The sequence below is a fragment of the Gigantopelta aegis genome, chromosome 4 (assembly GCF_016097555.1).
Source record: "Gigantopelta aegis isolate Gae_Host chromosome 4, Gae_host_genome, whole genome shotgun sequence".
Taxonomy (NCBI): domain Eukaryota; kingdom Metazoa; phylum Mollusca; class Gastropoda; order Neomphalida; family Peltospiridae; genus Gigantopelta; species Gigantopelta aegis.
In genome coordinates, this window is record NC_054702.1 from 57,706,321 (window position 1) to 57,717,958 (window position 11,638).

The 11,638-nt window shown below is 36.0% G+C and overlaps 1 protein-coding gene across 5 annotated transcripts in view; it reads right to left on the reverse strand.

Moving 5' to 3' along the window:
• Positions 1-10,662, reverse strand: part of LOC121370815 (coiled-coil domain-containing protein 181-like) — a 33,411-nt gene extending 22,749 nt beyond the window's left edge. For 4 of the 5 annotated variants that reach the window (XM_041496299.1, XM_041496297.1, XM_041496298.1 and 1 more), the window contains exon 1: positions 10,584-10,662. The gene's annotated coding sequence lies outside the window, so the exon portion shown is untranslated. Of the gene's footprint in view, positions 1-1,034; positions 1,103-10,583 lie in introns of those variants that run through there. The other variant, XM_041496296.1, reaches the window with a different exon arrangement.
• Between the last annotated feature and the right edge of the window lie 976 nt (positions 10,663-11,638).

Consider the following 11,638-nt stretch of genomic DNA (forward strand, 5'->3'; position numbering starts at 1 on the left):
TAATAAAAGTGCATACACATTTATTTGATCAATTCTTGAATTTTTCCAATTTTTTTCTGCTAAGAATGGCAATCAGAAAATGCAAAAATTACTCAATTCTTTTATTTTATAACTTGTTTGTTGTATATAATGCTTTGATAACATTGTGATTTTGACACTCATTATTTGAGTCAAAAGCCTGGCCATTAGTAACGTGTTGAAACAAAGTTCTATAGCTGTTTATCTTTCTTTTATGAATCACTGAAGTGTTATAAACTACAGACAATACAACTTGATCTTCTGCTCTCAAATTGTGGCAAATAGCTCTTAACATGACATACCAAAGTAAATGGCATGGTAATTACAAATTTGGAGAATTCGTTTAACTAACAGCACCCAAATGTAATGGAAGGAAGTAAACCGAAACCAGGGCTTGAAAAAGCGGCCCATGAAAAGCAAAAAAGTGGTCCACTTTTTTTAGACCTAGCAGGTGGAATAGTAATTTATCTGCTACCTACCCTACCACAATTGCAGGTCATTTTTCATGAGATAAATGAACACACGATTATCTCATCTGTTATTTAGCTCATGATTCTGTTATACATATATTTTAATTCCATAATGCTCTACTATAGACATCAGAGGTCCTAATTTTTCACACCATCCCAAACCCTTTACTCATTCCAAGCTGTCCTATTCTCTACTATAGACATCAGAGGTCCTAATTTTTCACACACCATCCCAAAACCTTCCCTCATTCCAAGCTGTCCTGTTTTCAGCAGATCATAATTTTATTTTAGACATATTTTCTTTGGCCATTTATTTTATTGTAAATTATAAAAATAGCAGCAGGCCATATAGTTTTACTTTCTATTTCAAGCCCTGGAGACCAATCCTGCATTGACAACTGACAGACAAACAAATGACAGTAGACTGACAATATAGATATCTACCAATCTAAAACATGTTTGTAAAAGCCATTCATGAATACTTAACACCTGCAAAATCATGTTTAATTTAAATTGGGAAGTTCTAAAGCAAATTAACATTCTTACCACAATGTGAACTGTCATTCCCGTGATGGACAGATATCGTGATGTTACGTGTGAACAATGTGATGATCCATCATAAACACAAGACCAGTATCTATTGATTAACCATTTCCCTAACAACGGGTTGTCAATGAAAATATTTTTCCTAAACTTGGATCACTTGCCTCAGTGGATTTCTAACAATGACAGATAGTAATCATCTTATAGGTACTTTAACACATTATCATATTGTCATAACAGAAGATAAGAGTGGCTCAAGATAATGTATGAGAAAACAATAAACTAATTTTTCTGTTGTTATATATGGAAACAAAAATAAACTGTAACACACAAACAAGATATGCACCAGCAGTTCTTTTATCATTTCTATTTCTTGCTCCAGCCAGTGCACCACGACTGCTATATTAAAGGCTATGGTATGTGCTATATCCTATCTGTGGGATGGTGCATATAAAAGATCCCAGGATACTAATAGAAAATGGTAGCGGGTTTCCTCTCTAAGACTATATGTCAAAATTACCAAATGTTTGACATCCAATAGCTGAGGATTAATAAATCAATCTAGTGGTATTGTTAGCTTTTATCATTTGAACTATGTACAATAAGCTGTAGTCAGCATAACCAATTAGTAGGTTAATTATGTGGTATTTCTCAGATGCAACTGATAAACAGTACAGTCTATAGGCATCCGCCTACAAAAATGTTTTTTTTGTAAATAATTTCAATTTAGTTTGACGTAAGAAGAAAAGTAAAAGTGTCTTGGAAATAACTCCCCCCCCCCCCACCCCAAAACCCCCACACTATTTTTGTGTGCAATTTAGAAAACAATCAGATCAGAAATAAATAGCTTGTAGTACATTCCATAGTATAAAAAAAAGGCATTCCCTGTGAGAAGGACTAGTTTCGAAACTTCAGCTAGATCAGAATGGAATATGCAAAACACCTGATAAATGGAAAGAAAGAAAGAAAAATGTTTTATTTAACGACGCACTCAACACATTTTATTTACAGTTATATGGTGTCAGACATATGGTTAAGGACCACATAGATATTGAGAGAGAAAACCCACTGTCGTCACTTCATGGGCTATTCTTTTTGATTAGCAGCAAGGGATCTTTTATATGCACCATCCCATAGACAGGATAGCACATACCACGGCCTTTGATATACCAGTTGTGGTGCACTGGCTGGAACGAGAAATAGCCCAATGGGCCCACCGACGGAGATCGATCCCACACCGACCACGCATCGAGCGAGCGCTGTACCACTGGGCTACGTCTCGCCCCTGCCTGATAAATGGATCATATTTAAAGGACCATACTTAAAGGAAGGGACAATTAAGGCATTTGGCCTGGTATGCATATTCAACAATATATAATGCACATTATTGCTTAATATCAACAAGTATAATCGTATAGTTAATTAATAAAACGGTTAAATGTGACACCTATTATATATAACGAACGCAGCCATTTTGTACCATCTCAGTGAGTATGCCCTCTGGCGAGCTGGTGGTTACATAATACTTAACGCGTAACGTCAAGAATGAGCCTTAGAACTAGAGAAACACAATCTACCTGGTTTTTGTGGGATGATAAATAGCATACATTGCAATGTTCTGTAATAAAACACATCCCAGTAAGCCAGCCATAAGTATATCCAGCACTATATATATTATTTTTCAATACAAAATAAAATACCATTGTCAAAGTGGCTACACAACAAGTCGAAATAATTAACAATGTTTTGTCCATGCATTAACCTATGTACTGAAATGATACACGGAGTGTTTTCTTAGTTAATTGGTCTATGCTGTTAGTTGCTCCTACCTGTGATTCCTGATTGGCAGGTGTGTATCTGATTGGCAGGGATCTCACTGACCCTCGAAAAGTGTCTCTTGAAGCATGGAACTTGGACAGGACTCTTATTTTTTTAGTTTTAACTTAAAATCCTATTATGGGACTCCCCAAATTTCACAAGAAAGCTTTAACTTAAAATCCTATTATGGGACTCCCCAAATTTCACAAGAAAGCTCAAATGACCCCCAATGGAGAAAGGCCAGTGAGAACCCTGATTGGTAACCAGACGAGCCAATTAATTGACGCTGTCTAGACACAAAAATACATACCAGTATTGTGGAATATTACCTGTCGCCCCTAAAATGGTAATGGACATGGATTATTACTGTAAATAGTTCTGTAAAACTATCGATTAAGTAGACTTTTCCATCTAAAACCACAGAACTGACCAATTACGTAGTCCCAAAGAAAAGAAAATTATAATTTGGGTATCGTGGGTTATCGTTTTTGCTCCAACGTAGCATATCAATAGGCCTAATAGTGTACATTTTTAGTTTGGATTATTTAACAGAGAAAAATACTATAACCCCATTTTGTTCCATAAATGCAACTTGAAATATATTTAGTTAAATAGTTTATTATATTATTACGTCATTTATGCTGTTGGTCAGATTGATCAAAGAGAAGTGCCTTGTTGAAAATTACTGCTTTTGTTTACACTGTACATACAGGAAATGGTCAGGAGCTGACGTCACTTCGCCCCAAGCTATCCCACCGGACGTCACAAAAATGAAACAAAATGGCTGCCCCCAGTTAGCAGGAATAATCATGTTTTTTTATTAACTCTAAAATTACGCGTTTTTCATTTGCTAAAGTGTCAGTATGTGTTGGTGGTCCGGGTATGCATCTTTCCAACACATAAGGCTCTTGTTGGAGTTGACCCTACCTTTAACATCTAATTTTCAGTCAGTTAAGTTCAGTAAATTTGGAGGTTTAGTAACCCATTTAATTCCCACAAAATGAAATCCTGCAAGATGTTAATATAATTAAAATGGTATCAGTAAGACTTTTTAGCACCATAAAAATATGATAAATGTATTGAAAAACATGCTATTTCATTTGGGTATTGTTTTTTTTACAGTAAACACTGTCACTGGAGAAATTGGAAAAAACATCGAAATTGGTTATGGGAAACCAACAGGATATAACAGACACGAAACCTAATGAATCGTTAACAACTTATTTCGAGGGCTATATATTAGCCTACAATAAGACAGACATTAAACATTGAACACATATTTTTGTTAAAACTTGCTACCATAACTAACCATATTCAGGGTATGACAAATCCAATAGCCCTTGGTCCTAGTGAAAATTATCAACTGTATCACTATAATACATAGGGCACTAGCGAAAGCTTCTGTCTCATCTAGTGACTTTCTCAAACATTTGTTAAACACTGGATAACATGCATGAATGTTTAAGTTTATTAAGTTAACTGATATTCAAAGCATTGAAAGTGTGACTTTACATTTATCAAATATTTGTCAAACACTGCCATATTAAAACATCATTTATTAATTTTAAAAATACAAATGCAACTCAAATTTTAATACACTATCACTAGTTATCATCAAACGCTTGTTAGTAAGACTGTCTTCCTATTTTTAATACTTCGTTACCATAACAACAACAAAAAAGATACTCTCATATGAGTGTTAAATATATATACATTTTAGGTGACCTAGATTAGCAAGTATATCCAAAGGAAATCAAAGATTGGTGTGCAACAGTCAAAAAAAAAATTGATGGTCAATTGTAAATGGTTAAATAATAAAAATCTAAACAATCCACTATTTGAAGTTGTCAAGTTATCAATCAACTAGAACTTCTGAAAGCAAGCAGGCAATAAAAAACCCAGAACTCTCCTTTCATACAGCTAAAACCTTGTGCTGTCTCTGTAAAGTTAAAGTTTGCTTTGTTTAACAACACCACTAAAGCACATTGATTGTTTAATCATCGGTTATTGGATGTCAAACATTTGGTAATTTTGACAAACATGTATTATCATATAGTCTTATTGGAAAGCAATCTTTTTAATTTTTCCATCAACAAGCAAAGGACCTTCCATATATACACTTTCCCACAGGTAGGACAATACATACCACAGCTTTTGATATACCAGTTGTCAGGCACCGATTGGCATGTGAATTTTGTTTTTTAATCAGATAATGGGTTCACCAAGGGAACTTCATTCTACAACCCAAGCATGTCAGTTGAGCACCCTACCGACTAGATCCCGCCTATCTGTCTCTGTAATGATACATACACCGGCCTCGGTGGCGTCGTGGTTAGGCCATCGGTCTACAGGCTGGTAGGTACTGGGTTCGGATCCCAGTCGAGGCATGGGATTTTTAATCCAGATACCGACTCCAAACCCTAAGTGAGTGTTCCGCAAGGCTCAATGGGTATGTATAAACCACTTGCACTGACCAATGATCCATAACTGGTTCAACAAAGGCCATGGTTTGTGCTATCCTGCCTGTGGGAAGTGCAAATAAAAGATCCCTTGCTGCTAATCGGAAGAGTAGCCCATGTAGTGGCGACAGCGGGTTTCCTCTCAAAATCTGTGTGGTCCTTAACCATATGTCTGACGCCATATAACCGTAAATAAAATGTGTTGAGTGCGTCATTAAATAAAACATTTCTTTCTGTAATGATACAGGGCAAGACATAGCCCAGTGGTAAAGTGTTCACTTGATGCACGGTCGGTCTAAGATCGATCCCCGTCAGTGGACCCATTAGGCTATTTTTTTTTCCAGCCAGTGCTCCACAACTGGTATAACAAAGGATGTGGTATGTACTATCCTGTCTATGGGATGGTGCATATAAAAGATCCCTTGCTGCTAATTGAAAAGAGTAGGCCATGAAGTGGCGACAGCGGGTTTCCTCTCAATATCTGTGTGGTCCTTAACCATATATCTGATGCCATATAACCGTAAATAAAATGTGTTAAATAAAACATTCCTTCCTTCCTTCTGCAGTGATACCAACTTACCATATCCCAATTATTCGTCTGTGTTGAATAATATTCAATATATCTACACAATTACATAACTTCTCAACCTCAAGTATTAAACATGTAAGTACCTGTACTAGGTCCTCATTATCTTACTGTTAGGCTTACTAACAAATATCTCAAATGTGTAAACAGGTGGAAATACACTACAAAGGATTATTTATTTACTGTTCATTAATTATTGAATCAGACTGTGTAACAATCAGACGTTTCTTGCTCTAGGGACATTCTATTGTTAAAACTGCTATTATGACATTATTTACTGCTCTCAGACAAACAAAAAACATGTTATCTATGGATCTATATTCAAGCTTGACTGGTAACGTGTTTGTTGTATTCTGATGAGGTATAAAAACCACCTGATATCATAGCATCAGGAAAAAAGGAATATTTGTTTATAAACAACATGTGACTTATAAACTATGCAGAGCTCTTTTATATCTAACAATTAACATATCAGGTCTGAACGCACCCACCACGCTAAGTACAGGCCTGCATATATATATAATACATGTAATTATTTTGAATTTTGTTTTAGCTAGACAGAAAATACAATGTTACTACATGGGCTACTCCTATTGTATACAAACAAGGAATCTGTTATATGAACTTTCCCCACAGGCAGGACAATATATTCTATGACATTTCATATACCAGGGCATATTTCAAAAGACTTAAAGTGATCAACATCAGACCCAAAAATTCAACTTAGCAGCTCAAACTAGATTTTGCCTTCAATATTTTCGTACATGTAAAGATAAAATCTTGTTTCAGCTACTATAAACATCAGGAATACCAGAAACACATGATGCACACACATTAATATTCTACGGAAAAAAATGTAATTAATATCCAAGTTTACTCATTAAAAGCCTTGTTAGCTGGGACCATGTTTAAATGTCTGTAAAGTCAAGAATCCTCCTTTAAGAGTCATAACTGGGGTTTTTTTTTAATGAAGTACAATGATAAAGAAAGCACTTTAAAATATATATTTAAGTATGGCATACAGAGCTCTCAAGTTGGAACTTTCGCAAGGAGTGAGATATTGTCTGGTCGGAGTCCAACATTGTGAATCCGAATAAACCGGCACGGGAAATAAGTGCACTGACAATTGGTCATGGTTCGAAATTCTGACCAGTAAACAACGTGGACACCTATTATATGATTTTAATGCCTTACAATGCTTAACCGTGCCGGCCGACAGTCGCAGGCTTGTTTGTTGGTCGTCGAGATCGAATGAACAACAAAAAATATATATGTAAAAGAAAGAAAAAATTCTATAATGTTTAAAATGCATGAGAAAATCATGTACCGGCGTGAGAGCATGACACAACGTTCAAATGTGTGAGTCTCACGCCGAATGCACTGGGCATAACCTGTTCATAAAATTATATCAATGAAATGTATCAAAATTTATTTCCATCCAACACCAAAATATAATTTCCATCCATCATCAAACCTAAAATGCCTACAAAAGACAAAGGGTTAATCGCAGAAGGAAGTTAGTTCATTGAGATTCCAAACATGTTTCTTGGTTAAGAAAAAAACATTGGTTAATGATCTTAATCAAAGTTCCCTCAAATACTTTTGATGGAATGTTGCATTGATTCTGTTAAAGGGACATTCCTAAGTTTGCTGCCATTTTTAAGATATTATCGACTAACAGAGACTTTTTAACAATTGGAATTACATATCAAATATTTTTGTCTGCATACAATATTAGTGGCTGTATATCAAACGTGGTTCTGATCGTTGTAATATTTGTACTAGGTTAAATTTAATTTAATTTCTTAAAATATGTTTTTTCGTACGTACAAAATTATTTGATGACAAAATCCAGTTTGGGCTTCTTACAAATATTAAGATGACCAGAAACACATTGAATATACAGACATTGATATTCTAAACAAGAACATATATACATGTAATATATAAGTTTAATTGTAGAAATATTTTATCAGTCAGAAACATCTTGCAAGGCAGCAAATTCAGGAATGTCCCTTTAAGTTGGCATTTTTTATTTCTATCAATGTCAGACACCAAGACTATTTATACTTCAATAATAAGTCAAATGGGTTAATTAAGGAATTTGTTATGTATGGCATTAATGCAGCTCGTCCAGTTGCAGGGCTAGCTCTGAAACTCGCGAAATTTTGAGAAATAATTTCATGTAATAATTGATATTTTGTTAGAAAATAAAAGGGTTTTTGCAATTTTTTAAGTTTGACAGATAATTTGGCAAAATGTTCTGTTCTCCCACAACTAGCCTGTGTTGGGACAATAAATCATATTGCACCTTACACAAGAACCTTTACCACTGAGCTACACTAATATACTGGTCACAAGTTATAGGCCAATATCAAATTTTAAATAATTCAGTGGTGCTGACAGGTAATACAAAGTAGGCTACAGACTTGGTTAAATGAATGCAGATTGCATCTAAATCAGCCTTTTACTCACAGCTTGTTTGGTCACTGGTAGAAAGCAAATGCATGAAAAACCCAATATTGTTTGACTTTCAAAAACTTTGTGTTTTTTTGCTGACTAAGAAAGAAAGAAATGTTTTATTTAATGACACACTCAACACATTTTATTTACGGTTATATGGCGTCAGACATATGGTTAAGGACCACACAGATTTTGAGAAAACCCCCGCTGTCGCCACTACATGGGCTACTCTTTCCAATTAGCAGCAAGGGATCTTTTATTTGCGCTTCCCAAAGGCAGGATAGCACAAACCATGGCATTTGTTGAACCAGTTATGGATCACTGGTCGGTGCAAGTGGTTTATACCTACCCATTGAGCCTTGCGGAGCACTCACTCAGGGTTTGGAGTCGGTATCTGGATTAAAAATCCCATGCCTCGACTGGGATCCGAACCCAGTACCTACCAGCCTATAGACCGATGGCCTAACCACGACGCCACCGAGGCCGGTTTACTGACTAAGCAAGACATCTACCTAAAAACTGATTGGTGCAGGTGTAACTCCTTTTTCATGTTAACACTTTTCTTGTTTCATTAGGGTTAGGAGGGCATAAATATTTTTGAATCTGGTTTCAGATAACCATGTCACCAGGCTATGGTAACTGATGTTTTTCCAGTGCCCTGTCAGAATATGCTGTGATGAGATATCATCATATGTTTTTTAACACTTTAACAACTGTACCACATGAATGTACAGTGTTCGAGATTAAATTTCTTGGCCAGTATCCCAATTGGATACTAACATTCCAAAATCTGGTATCCCACCTGAGAATTTTGTATTATATGGCATCCCAGTGGGATACTGGGTTCTTGAAGTCTGGTATCCAAAATTAAATTCTAGTATCCCCTGGATATCGGGATACCGTTAATCTCGAACACTGATATATGATACACGTGACATAGGCAGGAATATGGATATAAACAAAGCAGACAACTGTGTATATCAAATGGAGGTACAGTATCGACCATGCAGTAGTGTTACATATGGTGGTAATTGATCAGTACTAGACAAATGACTTACTTGTCATATGGGACAGGATGCAGCCCAGTGGTAAAGCACTTGCTTGATGCACGATCAGTGGGCCCATTGAGCTATTTCTCATTCCAGCCAGTGCACCATAACTGGTATATCAAAGATTATGGTATGTGCTATCCTGTCTGTGGGATGTGCATATAAAAGATCCCTTGTTACTAATGGAAAAATGTAGCAGGTTTCCTCTCTAAACTATGTCAAAATTACTAAATGTTTGACATCCAGTAGCAGATAATGAATAAATCAATGTGCTCTAGTGGTGTCATTAAACAAAACAAACTTTTACTTGTCATATTTACTGAAGGATATCTTACACCCAAATTTTGTTTTTATATTTTGTACAGGCACATGTGCAGGAATTTATTCAGGGGATCTAGACTATCATGAGCAAAGTTTCTTGGGGGGGGGGGGGGGCAGAGGGTTGAGACACGCTGCCCTCAGAAATACATTTAAAAAGAGAAAATATTTGACTGTTGAGGAACTTCTTGTGGTCAAATTGCGACCTTTGTTGACATCATGTCTTCATTATGCATGTAGGGGGTCAGTGTTTCTGCCAGAAAGGAATTTTTGGGTATGGCGCTATGGAATTGAATGCAACCACAGTCAACATGGGGTATGGGAGGCCTCCCCCAGACAGAAAATGGGTTACGTTTAGGGTTAGGGTTAACAAAATCAGACAGTAATGATAAGAGTAATTAATTTTGTCAAAAGGTTAACTTAAAAAAGTAAAATCTGCAAAACATTTGGGTATGGCGCCATACCTGTTTTACCCTCTGGCAGAAACCCTGGGGGTGGGATTTCGCTCAGTCATTGGGTGATCACCTGAGGCCTTTGCCTTCTGGGGCTACTCCAAACTTATTTCTAACAGCAGAGAGCAATTATTAACTATTAAGAGTCTCGAATGGCTCGAGCTAATATAATTGGTGCGCAAAAACATATGATGTTCGAAATAAAATTACTATGGGTGAACAGGAATAAGGGCAAAATGACGGTACAAACTGTGAATCTACTCAAACTAATCCGAGTGACTGTGATCATTCAATTTCAATATAACCTTTATTTCATTTATACACATAACAGATAACACATTTGACTAAATCAAAACAATTATAACCCCTCAAACATTCCCAATAATATCATGCATTAATATACCTACCTACTACCGTGTCATTCCTTATTAATTCATTGCAATACACCATGCATCCATACAATTGTTTATTTTCGGTGCCTTGGAAATGACAGCGCTATCAAGTAAAGTGAGACGCACCTGCCAACAATTCGTACAAAATGATATAATTTTGTGAATGCGTCTTGCAATATAAAATTAAATGCACTTAAATATTATAAACTATAAATTATAAAACAATATTCTTCAAAACTGAAATAAACAAAACGTTTGGAAGGGCTCTAATGTATTGTGAAATGACTATTTTGGCGGAACCGGTTAATTAAGACGTTTGGGATTCGAATAGGTCTCAACCAAATGTTAAGCATACTAAAAAGCTGTGGTCGTTTCCATTTGAGATTATCTGGCGCAAACGAAGCGTGATGTTGAATAGGTACGTGCCACCCCCCAAAAAACAACAACAACAACAACAAAAAAATCCCAAAACCCAACCCTATCTATACAGAAAAACAAACAAAAAAACAACAAACTAACAACAAAAAAACAAAACAAACAACAACAACAACAAAACAACAAACACAGCAACAACCCAACAACACCCCCCCACACACGAAACATCAACAACAACAACAAAAACAACAAAACAAAACGCCTCAAATACTAGTACCACAAATACCACTATCTTCAATACATCAGTGGTAGAGCAATACTTATAGTCAGTATATTTACCACACTCGATCACATATTTTTATTACTGGAAGGAGTAAAAGTTTGTTTTGTTTAACAACATCTCTAGAGCACCTTGATTTTTTAATCATAGGCTATTGGATGTCAAACATTTGATAATTTTGGCATATTATAGTCTTAGAGAGGAAATCCACTACATTTTTCCTTTAGTAGCAAGATATATTTTATACGCACCATCCCACAGACAGTATAGCACATCCTACCACAACATTTGATACACCAGTCGTGATGCACTAGCTGGAACGAGAAACAGCCGACTGGGCCCAACGACGAAGATCGAACCTAGACCGACCGCGCACCAAGTACTTTACCACTGGGCTATACGTTCCGCACCTTCT